The following is a 13,494-nucleotide window of genomic DNA, read 5'->3' on the forward strand; positions in this document are numbered from 1 at the left end:
CGATGTCGTTGTCGTTTACTCGTTCTCTGTGTGTGGCGCTGCGCGGTAGACGAGCGCCTGGCGAGTGGCGTGGCTGCGCTTGGCGGTGTTCTCAATAAACTTGAGTGGAAACGACGAACTTTAATTTCCGTTTTCTTTGTCCCTCAAAGAGAAACGAGACGCGACTGGACGTGCTGCGCTCCCCGCCGTACGTAAGGAGGAACAAAAGGGGCGAGATGGCTGCGCAATGGTCGTCACCGATCAGATAAGACGGCGGCGCGCGGAATCGCGAGGGCTGCGAACTGAAGCCAAAGTTCAATTTCCTCCGTTGGCTCTGCGCTCGGGTGCCGCTTGACTGCGGGCGGCCTCTGCCCCTCCGCCGCTCCGCTGCCAGCCCCGAGCCGGACGTGGGAAGCGGCGATGCCAGGAGCGGCTGAATTATTCATGCCGAGCGGGAGAGTAAAAGTAGGTCAGCGTTAAAAGCGGAGATGCTGGTGACGGACAGCCGGGCCCCGCGGCGTTCCGTGCCAGCTAATTGTGCGCCGGTGTTGCCGCTGCAGGTTAAAGTCGTTGGGGCGCCGCCAGCGGGAAGCTGGCAGGGGCACCAGGGGTCCTGTGCACGTCGGCATTCCGGTTGGTTTTTCCCATTGGGTGATGAAGCTTCCTCGACTTGAGCCGCGTAGCTTCAAGAGGAAAGAAAAACGCAGTAAGCTTTTATATAGCGCCTTTCCGGGCGATGCCAGGCCTGGTATGGAGACCAGTGATTTGTGCATCTCTTTGGATTGCTGGTGCTTTGAGTACAAACCGGCCCTGCAATCATCGCCATCTTCTGTGCCACATGTGTGCAGGGACAGCTCAGATTTTCTACCGAGATGTTCCCAAATCCAACAAAGCGGTGGCGGCCCAATCAGGGTCCCCTGGGGGTGGCCTCTGGTGCAGGGTCGCCCTTAATGCTCCGTAGGTTTGGCTTATTATTCAACGGGAGGAGGTGTCTCCTGGACATGTTTGGCTTCTCTGGGTTTGCCACCCACAGGTGTGTGCCCAGTGGTCACCTCCTCCTCCGGTGCTCTGCAGTGGCCTCCCTGAAGTTATCCAGACAGCCACAGTGTGACGTCTTTTTTTAAGATGGTTCACAGCACAGCCATCACGTCTGGTATCGCTGGCCATTGTGGTGGCACCTGGCTGTTGGCGCTCCGTCTTTCCATGTGGCACACTTAACTCGCCTGCCGCCCTTTGTGTATTGATGTCTTCAGATCAGGAGTGCAGGGCAGGCACACGCTTTGGACGGCTTGAGTAGCAGGGCAGTTGGGTGCCACCTGTCAGATCACCAGTGCATGGCGAGATGGAAGCAGTGGCATTGACTTTTGTTTGTTCAAGTCGTGCATCTTGTGGCATGGCACAGGTTTGAGAATTTGGTGTGACAGAGAGTGCCAAGAAGATGTGCCTCAGTCCATGGAATTTGAGTGGAATTTCATTCATGGGAACTTTTGTGCTTGATGCTCCTGTTAGGCTCTTTTCAGAATAGGTGATGCCCTCTTACCCTGGCATTTCAAAGCCAGCTTGGGGGGCTGCACAGAATAGCCAGATGACAGGTTAGGACCCTCCATTGACGTTTGTTTGTGTGCCAATCAGAACTCTAAAGACAACTTTACAAAGACTGCCACGTGTGGGTGCCATGTGCCCAGTGTTCATTAGACGCACTTCTGCTGCTCCCTAGCTGACCAAACCGACTTGACTGCAGCAATCAAGATGGGCACAGCAGTAGGTGCAGATGCACCCACTCGTTTGTCTGGTGTGCCAGCCAACCCTTGAGGTAAAAATATCAGCCAGTGTCACATCATCTTACCAAGCAAAAATGTGCCATGAAGGGCATGAAAGGTGGGTGCTTGTGGCCCCCATCTGAGCCCTGGCACACGGCCTTTTTCTCTGTCTTGAACATGCTGGTTACCTTCAACATGCTGAAGAATGGCACCGCTGTATATGTCGCCAGTACACTCAGTGCTTGGCAGATCGAGGAGGGATGCTGCGGGCGCTTCAGATTTCTGCCAGACTGGGCAAAGAGGGAGGCTGGCATGGGTGTGCCATAATCCTGATGTTCGTGATGTGTGTTGTGACACGTGTCATGATGATGGCATTCGAGCGCTGGCTGGCAGTCCTGTGGATGCTGCCACGTGTCGTGGGGTGTTAAACGGCTGCCTCTTTTGTTTTGAAATGTTGGAAATGCCCACCTGTCAGAAAAGCTGCCTGCCTGCGGTTGCCTCTTGTTGGTCATTCGCTCAGATGGCATTCTCTGGGGTGAGGTGGGCACGTTTGTCACTAGTTGTATTCTGACTGGCTATTCCTGGTTTTACTGCCACTTGGAGATGGCACAGGCAGGTTGTGGCTCACCATTGATGTCTGAGTGCTTGAACCCTTGTGCTGCCTGCTTCCTACATTGGGCAATGTAATGCCAGTGTGGCAGCAGAGCATGTGCTCAGTCAGTCCATGAATCAGTGTGTCTTTATAAGATGCCCAGGACAGCAGGAGCTGATTGTGCCCATTGCTCTTCTTGACTGTATGCCCATTTTCTTCTTCTTTTCTTATTTTTCATCCTTTTACTTTGTGGCCACTCGTATGCTGCCCAGCTGGCACTTGATGGGTCTTTGACACACATGAAGTTGCCAGCTTGTAAGCATGCCCGCTGCTCGAACAGCTCTTTTGCTTTGCATTTCCAGAGATGGTTTTCTGAAGTAGCTGGCATGCACAGAGGAGAGGTGGCATGGTGATAGTGCCCATAGGGCGGGCTCACATGGAGGAGCTGTACTTCCCGTCTCACCTTTCATTGGCTCCGGAGCTCTTTGTAGGACCAGTTGGTCGCAGTGGGGTGAGCCTGCCAGCTTTGAGAGCCTGGTCGAGAGGAGGTTGATTTCCGACGGCAGGGTGCCATGCCCTCGATGGTCTTGGTGTGGTCGGCCTCCCGTTTGCCGGTGTCTCCCTGCAGCGTACGCCGAGGAGTGCCGCGCTCCAGTAGCACCTTTAATTATCCGCTCAAGTGCCATTGTGCTGATGCCGCGGTGGCGCGCTCAGAGACGGGGGCTCCATTCTCTCGTCTAATTCTTTAATTATTCACCTCGTTCAGGGCTCTTTGTCACGAGGGGCTTTAATGTTAGTTATTTGCACATCACTGCGCCTCTCGTCATTAGGCGCCGCTTTAGTGAGGAGCAAAGAGCAGTCGCCATCTTGTATAGCGCCTTTCATGACGTGAATGAGAAGGCCCAGGAGGGGTGGGACTCGGGTACACTTCTGCTTGGCGTCGCCCTGTTCGTGCTGGCCATGTGGCAGCTTTCAGAATGTTAGAGGGCGCCTGGCCATACAGCGGTGTCTGGCTCGGCTGGCATGGTAACGGGATAACCAAGTGTTGGCACCAGAGTGGTGAGCCGGGCACACGTCTTCCTCACCTTATTGGTCAATGAGGCTTTGCCCTTTTTTTATTTTTCATACGTTTGCTTTGTGACCACTCCATTTGGTGGAACGTGGAGGTCACCAGGCACACGTGAGCCTTTGAAATTCAGGCAGTTGCCAGCTTGTATTCGTGCCCACCGTTGTCTCAGCTCGTCTGATTGTGTGTTCTCCATTTTCACAGCTGCCGTTCACAAACAGCTGGCATACTGGGATGGTGTGGGAGTGCCAGTAGGGCAGATCATGCGCTGGAGCCCCTCTTCTTTCCTTTCTGTTTCGTCTTTCATTGGCACTGCAGATTAACACAGTCATACTGGCATCAGATGAGAGGGACCGCTGTGCCCAATGAACTTCGATGCCAACACCCTATAGCCCAGGCCACCTGTGCCATTGTAGTCATATGAATATTGTCACATATACAGGAGATGGTGGAGTTCTTGACTTGCAGCATAATGCCCGTCTCTGGTGCCACGAGGAACAAGCAGACAGAAAAGGCGCCATATTGAAGGAAGGGAAATGGCTGGGTGGATGGGAGAGGTGCTCTGTCATAGCGAGGGTCCGTGTCACAGTGCACCAGACAGGTAGTGAGATCAGAAAGGCACTATATAAGTCACCCGTTGGCTCTTCGGTCCACCAGAACATGTCATTGTGCACACCGATGAGCTCGCTGTGCCCACTGTGCCCGCTGTGTACTGACTGTACAGCTTGTGAATGTGCCAGAGAGCCCTTGTTGTGTCCTTTTGTCATTTATGGGCTGAGTGATGTGTGGCTGGCCTGATGGCATACTGCCTAGTGTGGGCACCTGCATCTCCTCTGGGACAAGGCAGCGGTGTGACCATGTCTGCTGGCATGCGCCCGCTCTGCCGTTGCTTTGCTGGCTGTTTTTCATTTTTTGTGGTGGTTTAAAAAGACCAAAGGGAAGCAAACTGGATTGAAATTGGCAGGCTGGCATGGCACAGGTAGACAAGGTGGCAGGCGTGGGATATTGCTGAGAAGTTCAATAAGGTGGTACTTTAATAAGGCAGAAAGTGTAGAGGAGTTATGGGCAGGGGCTGGCACCTCTGCCTCTAAGCCATGTCCATGGTTTACAGGGAGGGTGTTGCTGGATGCAGTGCCCACCCTCTGCCCAGACTTTCAGTCCCTCAGCCCCCAGACTGTGCTTTTGTGTGCGTCACACTCTCACTGTTGGTCTGTGTCTGAATGAGGGGGGCTTGCTGACTGAGGCCCCAGGCTGGGACGGGCACCACTGTTGGGTGCATTGGTGGTGGCCCCGGTTTCTTTTTGGCATCATGGGGGGGCCTTTGGTCTCCTTCACGTGTGCCTGGTGCAGACCCCTAAGGTTTGAGATGAGGCTCACCCCAGTGCCTTTTTCATTGGTACACTTTGCCAGCTGGTATCGGCTTTCCCTCTCGCTGGTCTGTGGCCCCATCGCAGTCGTCTCTCTGACGGCAGAGCGGCCCACCTCAGGAATGCCCACAAGGATGGGCAGCCCTGGCGGTGCTGGTGCCACGTGCTCGCTCTTCCGCCTGGTCGATTCTTAAAGGCTCCCTACAAATGATGTTCTAAAGGAGCTTTTAATAATGCAAAGTGCGGGCGGGCCGAGCCCCCGAAGGTGCGGCGTGCGCTTGACGGCATGCCAGGGAGACACTTAGCGTAGGATTGCTGAAGCCCGCGGGGCTCGGATCATTCGCATGTTGAGACGCGCGGCTTTCTTCCAGTTGGCAACATGAGGTCTGCTGGTGCCCCCTGGTGCTCATGCCTGGTTTTGTCATACTGCCTTCTCGGTGGGCTCGTCATGCCCCTCGTTGCCCACTGCAGTTCTCTTCTCACCTCTCATGGCCTCCACAGGCTCAGAGGAAGCAGCTTTTCATTTTGGGAGCTTCACTTTCTCATGTCTACATCTTCACAATGTCATTTGTACCCCACACCTGGGCACACGGTGCAGCGCAGTTGCCCTGGGCTTCCGTCTGTGCCAGGACCGGAGATCAACGTGGAGCCTAAAGGGTGGCGGCTGCAGTCCTGATGCTGAATTTCTTGCTTTTTGCTGCACTAATGAGTTCAGTTAAATTTGAATTGGCACAAGTGAACCCCTTGGGCGTGGGGGCCGGAGTCTGTGATGGGCACTGCAGGGCAGTTGTGCCTCTACCAATGGCTCCACTTCCTAACTAAGTGGGCTCAGACTCTGACAAAAGACACGTGTGACCGAGGAGAGCCCCCCAGGCATGGCATCTCTTGTCTTGGTCTGCCAGCTGAAGGCCTCTTGGGCAGCCCCGACAGGAACGGGCATCTCAGGGTTTGCAGTGCCGGCCCCCCGATTCATTGGAGTTTAGTTTTGTGTATGGCACCCTTGATCGAGTGGCACGGGTGACGAAACAGACGGTCGGGCAGAAAGGGGGTCTTCACTCTGGCTGCTAGGTGGAGGTGACGAGGGACACACTATGGTTGTTCACTGGTGATGTTGGGGGGGGGTTTATGAGGTAGGGCAGTCATTTTGGGGGTCTCTTGGTTCTGAATGTTCCGTTTTCTCCACCATCTGGATTGCTGCTATTTTGTCTTCCTTTTGTTAGGGCAGCTCAGGTCGTGACCCGCGTAAACGATGTGGCACCTGTGAGGGTGATGGATTGTGGATTTTGTGATTGTTTTTCTCCCTGCTTGCTTCTTTTGCCTGTGATTTCCTGACTTATCATTTCTGCCCTGGCACTGCGTGGCACATCTTCCATTTTTGACCTTTTCTGACTTTGCCTACCCCTCTTTTCTCGGACCCGCACTGCTTGTTGGCTATTAGTACCTCCAGGCCAGCGATTATGTGGGTTTGCAGACCCAGCAGCGTAGTCGGCAGGATCATCGCTGAGGCCTTTCAGCTGGGCGCGCGAGAGGTCAGGAGCTGACTGGGCAAAGCAGGGACGGATGCCTTTGATTAATTGTCACTCTAGTGTCACCCCACCCCCTGTTCTGTGCTTCACGGTTTAGGGCTCCATTGGCTCGCCAGGTTGCCACTTACTGAGTGGGTACAGGACTGTTTGACTTGGCGTGTGATACGCCAGGCCTTCCAAAGTGTTGCCATCAGTGTCCTAAATTTTAGTGCACAGCTGAAAGGCCGGATGAGCACGTGGAGCCCCCTAGCCGCCTACCCTCGTAGGTACGGGGCTCCTGGTTAGCCCTCCAAACAGAGAATTGGACGGGAAAGTCGCTGAATGAGATGTTTGCCGTTGTTTTCTTTGCGAGTCAGGAATGGCGAATCCTTAACAAGCAGCAGCAGAGATCTGTGCGGCTCGAGCCTCGGGGGACGGCGTTATGGAGGCAGCTGTGTGTGTGTGTGTGTGTGTGTGTGTGTGTGTGTGTGTGTGTGTGTGTGTGCCAGCTCCCTCGCTCGGCCTCTCTCTCTGTCTCTCTCTCCCTCGCTCGGCCTCTCTCTCTCTGTCTCTCTCTCCCTCGCTCGCCCTCTCTCTCTCTATCTGTCTCTCTCTCTGTCTCTCTCTCCCTCGCTCAGCCTCTCTCTCTCTTCCTTGCTCGCCCTCTCTCTCTCTCTATCTGTCTCTGTCTCTCTCTCTCTCTCCCTCGCTCGCCCTCTCTCTCTCGCCCCCTCTCTCTCTTGTTTGCTAGCTCTCACTCTCTTGCTCGACCCCTCTCTCTCTCTCTCTCTCTCTCTCTCTCTCTCTCCCTCTCCCTGCCCCCACCCCCCCACCATGCTGTGCCCAGCCCCCACCCTCCTCTTCCTCCCTCCCTCCCTCCCTCCCTCCTCTCCGGCAGCTCCAGGCTATTTGTTCCTCCTGTGTAGTCAGAAGCCGCCGCGCTGTTCTCTGCTCTGCTCCGCTCTGCTCTTCTCTTCTCTTGTCACTCCCTGCGCTGCACTCGCCCCAGTGTGGTCCCCGAGCTCGGCTGGCACCTGATAAAGTGGCCAGGCTCCTGGCGGAGGGGCCGGGCTTGTTCGTCACACGAGGAGAGGGGGCTGCAGATCCTGTCGCCGCTGTGGGCAAGTGGAGGACATGAGAGGAGGGATGGGCACGGCCAGCAGGGTCCCTCCAGCTCCAGCCGTGGGGATTTAATGGAAAACGGAGCAGTGAGGCGAGCGCCACCGCCACCGCCACTGCTGTCGTCTCGTCCTCCTCCTCCTCCTCCTCCTCCTCCTTCTTCTCGATGCTCGTCCTCTGGCTCGGTCCCTCACGTTACCCGTAATGCCTGGTAAGTGCTCTCCGTTCTCCAGGGGGTGTGTGTGTGTGTGTGTGTGTGCACACTGTGCCCGTGTAGCCTTGGCGCTGCTCGACAGGCCGCCTGCTCAAACTTTTCCCTGTCAGTGTGCACCGGCTGCTCCGGATTTTTCCGTCCTGAATTCCTGTAGACGTCGTTGCTCCTCTTCCTGTCCGGCCGCAGTGGGGGTAGGGATGCTCATTGTTTTAGGAATGCCATCGTGAGACGGGCCCGCCGTGCCCCCTGGCAGCTGCCCGGACCGACCTGCCTCTTCTTCTTTTGTGTAAATCGGCCGCAGTTCATGACGCTGTAAAGCTGCCATCTTCCGAATTAGAGAGGGGCACTGAGACGATAAAGCGGCGGCCGATGGGTGAGCCGGACCCCCAGATGAGCAGCTCCCTGATTGGCCCAGTTAGCTCTCCGTCGCCCACCGTGCCGTAGCAAAATGAAAGTGGCACATGCGCGACCCCCTCGTCCCAGCTTCAGACCGGTCTCTGCCATATGGCACACGCTGCCAACTCTAGCCAGTGCCACCCGAGGTGGGGACATCTTCAAGCTTGGCATCTAGCTTGTCTGTTCTCTCATGCCCAGATGGTGCCAGCAAGAGCGAGTGAGACAGGAGTCGAGGTCAGGCTGCTGAGGTGGCTTATTGGAGGCACGTTGTGGGCACTGGCCTGGCAAGTCAGTGAGACGCCACGGCTTGAGGCCCTCCAGTGACGCCGTCTTTCTTTCTTTCTTTCTTTCTTTCCTCTCCTCGGCTCACACAGTTGACAGGAAGACCCAAGTGACACATGCAGGCGCTGGGACGCTGGAGGCCATTCTGGGTGGGTGAAGGGAGGGCAGCGTGAGAATGTGCAGGGCCGTCTGTGGGGACGTCCGGCTCAGCCCTTGGCACGCTTGTCACTTTCACGACCGGGTTAAGGGTGACATTCTCGCTGCGTGAGTTCTCTGTAGTCCTAGTTGGCTCAGCGATGGGCACGGTGACCTGCCATTGACAGGCAGGGACCCTCCACCTAGGGTTTGTTTCTTTTTTAGTTTGTTGCCCATGTAGTGGCTGATGCCAGCCACTTCCAGAGGTGGGTGAGCACTGGCTGGAGGAGTGGACTTGGTGACACTCGGGTGTCCACAGTGGCTCTGCAGTTAGGCAATGCGGCCGGAGCATGTGGCAGCATGCCAGGCCATGGTCAAATGTCAAAAATACAAAGTGGGCAGTACAATCAAAGGGACCTGCCTGAACCTCAAGGCCCAGAAACAGTGGGCTGCTCGCAACAGGTGACCAGCAGGGTGGCATTGCTGGGTGCCACATACAACAGAAGCCCCCCTCAATTTATGACATAAGTGCCAAGGCTTTAATGGTGGGCTATGCCATCTCTGTAGCTCTTCCTGCAGACGTCTCATGTCTTGTTAGATAGGCTGAGCGCCAAGGTCAATGATGACAATCGTGTGCCAGTGCCATTCTGGTGATGCCTCACAGACGATTGTCCCCACGCTTCGGGTGGAGAGCCAGCCAAGTGACCAGCCTGGGGCACTCTGAGAGCTGCCACAGACGTTCAGACCAGCGTGCCAGGAGTCTCTAGCCCAGTGGGGTGTGGTCAGCGCCGTGCGCCATCCATGTTGGAAGGGGTGTCCATGAGAGTGACCCGAGTGCACGAATGCGACATCATCAGTCACCCGCTGTCTGTGGCAGCATGTTAGAGATGGCATGTGAAGGACCGAGAGACAAAAGGCAGGAGCCACCTGGGAGGGTGTGGGCCCTCTGGTTCATGTTGAAGTTGGCACGACGTGTCATTAGAAAATAGGTGGGTGGCACATCCCAGGACCTGAGTGTTGAAGTCCTGCGTCCACTGTGCCAATCTGATTCCTGCTTTACACCTAACATTCCAAGTGGGTGATACTCTAGAATAAGCCAAGTGGGTTGGCATAATGTTCTGGGAAGACTGACAGAGGGGTGCACGGCACGTTCAGTTGGGCCTTTGGACACTAGTTGGCATCACTCCAAGAGAATGACATTGGCGTGCTGTTTGTCCTTTTTCCTTCTTCCTGTATCTTCTTTTTCGACATATGCCATGGCTGCCTACCATACGCTGGGCACAGTAGCCCCTGATCCACAACAGACAATGGCAGCACAGGCCTTGACCGTGGTGAGCAGCTCTTCTCACCAGCCCTGTGCCTGTCCCTACACTTCTGCTGGTTTCATGGCGCACACGCCATCTCTGGACCAGTTAGAGCCATTAACTGAGTGGTCTCTTGATGGAGGTGCCCAGCAGCTCCTTCTGCTCTCAGGGTCCTCGTGTGTCTGATGTGCAGATGAGTGGCGCCCATCTCGTCTGACATCTGCCAGCCATTAAGCCGCTGCTGGTGGCCTTGCTGACACTGACTTGTGTCACCTCCCTCAGACTACAGAGAGCCTTATATAGTGCCTCAGTCTGCGAGCAGAGCAGTGCTGCCCCCTAGTGCCCACCCCAGCCAGACTTGGTGAGGAAGTTATTGTGCATGCTGCCCGCTGTGCCACAAAGTGGCTGACTTGAGTTTAAATAAAAATGAAAGTTTTGGCCTAGTGAGGTGTGAAAGTCCTGACAGACAGGACTCCTGATTTGCACCTCAGTGGTCACATCTGACTATGGCAGCAGTGGCCGCTTTTCCAGTTGTGATGCCATGGATTCTGTCAGATGGTCAATTTGGGGGAACTTGGCTCTACTCCTCTCATGCCACTCTGGTCACCCAGTTTTTAATTAAAGCTGACGCGCTTCTGGTTGGCATCACGTCCCATTGACGGCCTCCTTTATTGTGACATTTCTTGAAGTGGGCACTCGGCTGTCAGGAGTGTCCCCCTCTCTCTTTCTCTCTTGATTACGCTTTCCTACAGTAGGGTGGCACATGGGTTTAATTACGATGGCATCCTGGCTAAATGTGAAGAAGTCCCCATTGAGGTGCCCAGGTACCATACCTCAGGTCCTTCAGGGCCTTTGGCCATTCAGGTGACCTCTTGCCACCTACTGGCTTTCTCAGCTGGCAGTGTCACACGTGCCATTGCCAGATATTTCCATGTTCACCACAGCCCTTCTTTGATCTGTGTTTTATATAGCGCCTTTTAGCCATCCTTGACCGAGGTGCCCAGTCAGCTTCACCCATAACTGCTGCCCGTGGACTCTCTTGAGGTGTGTGTGCCTTCTGAAGTGGAACAAAGGCCTGCTGTATAGCGCTCCCACCTGTCCAAGGTGGCCACTTACAGACTGAGAGTTGGGCATCTGGTTGAATGCCATGTGGCACCTTGGCTATTCATTCACCCCCGTAGTGCCAGCAGCCAGTCCAGATAAGGACTCAAAAGCCCACCAAGGTCATTTCCAAATGCCACCATGTCCCGCTTTTTCATTTGCTTTACTGACTCATTCAGAGGGAAGTGGGCAAGGTGGCATTTTGGTACCTCAGTTGCATCTTCTTTAATGTAAACTCTGCTCATTCCTGGCATGGGGCATCATCCAGTAAGGGGTAAACCTGAGGCTCAGAACACCCTTGGTCCTCAAAGGGTCCTTCTATGGTATGGCGGCCGGTGGGGCTCTTGGTGTCTCAAATCACAGACTGGTAAAGCTGGAGAGTGTGCCAGCTGATCATTTGGGGCATTCTGTGCAGGTGCCCACTATCCTTGGTGAGCTGCATCACTCGCTAAGAACGGCTTGTAAAGCATCTTGAGTCAGTGGGTGGTATATTAGTGAAGGTTGCGACATTGGCATGACAGTGCCACCTGACCAGCTTTGAGTTCGCAGGAGACAACTTTTCAAGTCGGCACAGTCTAATCGAGATTAAATATATTGGGGACAAACCGTTGGCATGCCAGTCAGTCTGTGCCTTATATAGCGCCTTTCACAATGCACTGAGGGATAGAAGAGTAAAGTGCAATAACCGTAAATCGAAGCTGACTAGCATCTTCTGTGCCCACCACAACCAAATCAGGCAACACGGGGCAGGTGGCATCAGTCAGGAGAGGCATGGCACTGTGGGAGCCCACAGGTGAAATGGGGCCCAGGGCACAGTGGGTTGCATCAGCCAGAACTGGCATGACTCTGTGAGTGAAAAGCTGACACAGTGGCGCCAGCACCTTCAGGGACATAATGGCAGCCTCAGTTGGGGCTGGCATAACTCTCTGATTAGTCAGCACAGGGCAATGGATGAATTGGCATTTCTGTACCCTGTTGTGGATCAGCCGTCCAGCGATGGCAGATATGTTAATTGCATGCCACTTCTATCGATGACTCAGCTTCTTCTTGTGTTTTCTGGCCAGTTGTGTCTTTGGTTTTTCTGTGTTGTGCCCCACACGGTGAGAGCTTATGTGACGGTGGAAGACGCTATATACCCTTTCATCTGGGTGAGCGTGGCACACTTTGATTATTTGCCATATTTATCAATCCACTCAGTGCCATGTGCTTGGCCTCTTGCCCTTCACCCCAAGCTCAGCTGTCACTCTGGTCACTTTTATAGTACTCCATAATGGGAGGGTGGCACAGCTGTAGGTCAGGTAATCAGTGGGGTGCCAATGCCAAGTGAACAACTAAATTCTGTGCCCCTGCCCCTCCCCCACGAGTTATGTGGCTAACCACTTGCAGCTTTTCAGTTGCCTGAAGGGATCTGCCAGCCACCACTGACAATGTTGGCAGAAGCTGAGGGCACACAAGGGGTGCCCATTGTGCAGTGGTCCTGGCATTTCTGTGCCCATTGTTGTCAGATGCTTTATTAGAAGTGATGTTTAGGGTAGGGGGTGCTGTTCTGACCCAGTTTGTCAGCCCTTTCAGAGGCTTTGGGATTGGAGATCACATTAAGTGCATTGGCATTCCTTTATATAGCGCCTTTCACACATTACAGAGGACTGTGTTTATTTTGTATTGTCACCTGCCTTACATGGAGCGCCCGTCTTTATAAAGCTGTGGCGTTGCAGGTGCCAGCTGGGACCCTGACACTTGCACTCTGGCAGCGCGCACAGCTGTCGCTCGTTCCACTTCACACCTTGGTGACGTCGCCAGGGCTCGGGGTCACATGATGGCTGGGACACTCCTTCAGGCTGGAGGAATGCGGCCCCTCCCCCACACCCAGTCCACCACTCCCCACGTGTTACCTGCTCGGGCACGGAGGTCACCAGCTCGGCTCGATGTCACTGGGATGTTTGAGGAGCTTCTGGAGACCTTTGACCAAGGAGGCTCCATCCACCTCTTCTTGGACTAGCCTGGCGAGGGTGCCCACCGTGTTTGTGCCGCATGAGGGTGGTTGCAGCCCAGGCCATTCACAGCTTGGGTATTTGCACCTTGATCGGGGCCTGGCATGTTTGTTTGCAGTGTCTGACATTTTGTGGGCCTTTGCCTGCTTTCGTTGTGTTTGGGTGTTACAAGTGAGACTGGCATTGTCCTTCCCCTCTGCCATCTTATTGTACGTGCCTCTCTTGGGCCTGCGTCTCGGTGTGGCCGTCTTGGCCGCTGTCCCAGCAGGAGTGTCGCCGTTGACAGAAATATTCTTCATCGTCAGTGAAGACGGATTGAGCTGGCAGACCGGGGAGCTCGGCATCGAGCCAATCAGAGCAGCCGAGCATAGCGAGGCCCTGCCACAGGGGGTCAAAGGTCATTGATCCTGGTGCAGCCCGTGGTACGAGAAGCCAGATGTGGGAGAGAAAGACAAGGTCGGCAACAGCAGCCTGCCGGAATACAGACTTGGGGTGCACATTGGCACACATGATCTGACCAGGCCATGTGGCACTTGTATAGTGGGCAGCGTGTGCCACCAGACTGCCAGATGGGCAGTGGGGCAGAGAAGAACACTGAGTGGAGGCTGACAGGGGAGTTAATAACACAAGAAGAAAGCTGGCATGGGACCAAGAGGTCAGGGATGAAGGTTTGGTGCCCACTA

At 54.9% G+C, this 13,494-nt stretch overlaps 1 protein-coding gene across 1 annotated transcript in view; it reads left to right on the plus strand.

Annotated features, from left to right (window-relative positions):
• The window catches only part of LOC120535028 (disabled homolog 2-interacting protein-like), a 107,276-nt gene that overhangs the window by 74,016 nt on the left and 19,766 nt on the right, over positions 1 to 13,494 (plus strand).

The sequence above is a fragment of the Polypterus senegalus genome, chromosome 9 (assembly GCF_016835505.1).
Source record: "Polypterus senegalus isolate Bchr_013 chromosome 9, ASM1683550v1, whole genome shotgun sequence".
Classification (NCBI taxonomy): Eukaryota; Metazoa; Chordata; class Cladistia; order Polypteriformes; family Polypteridae; genus Polypterus; species Polypterus senegalus.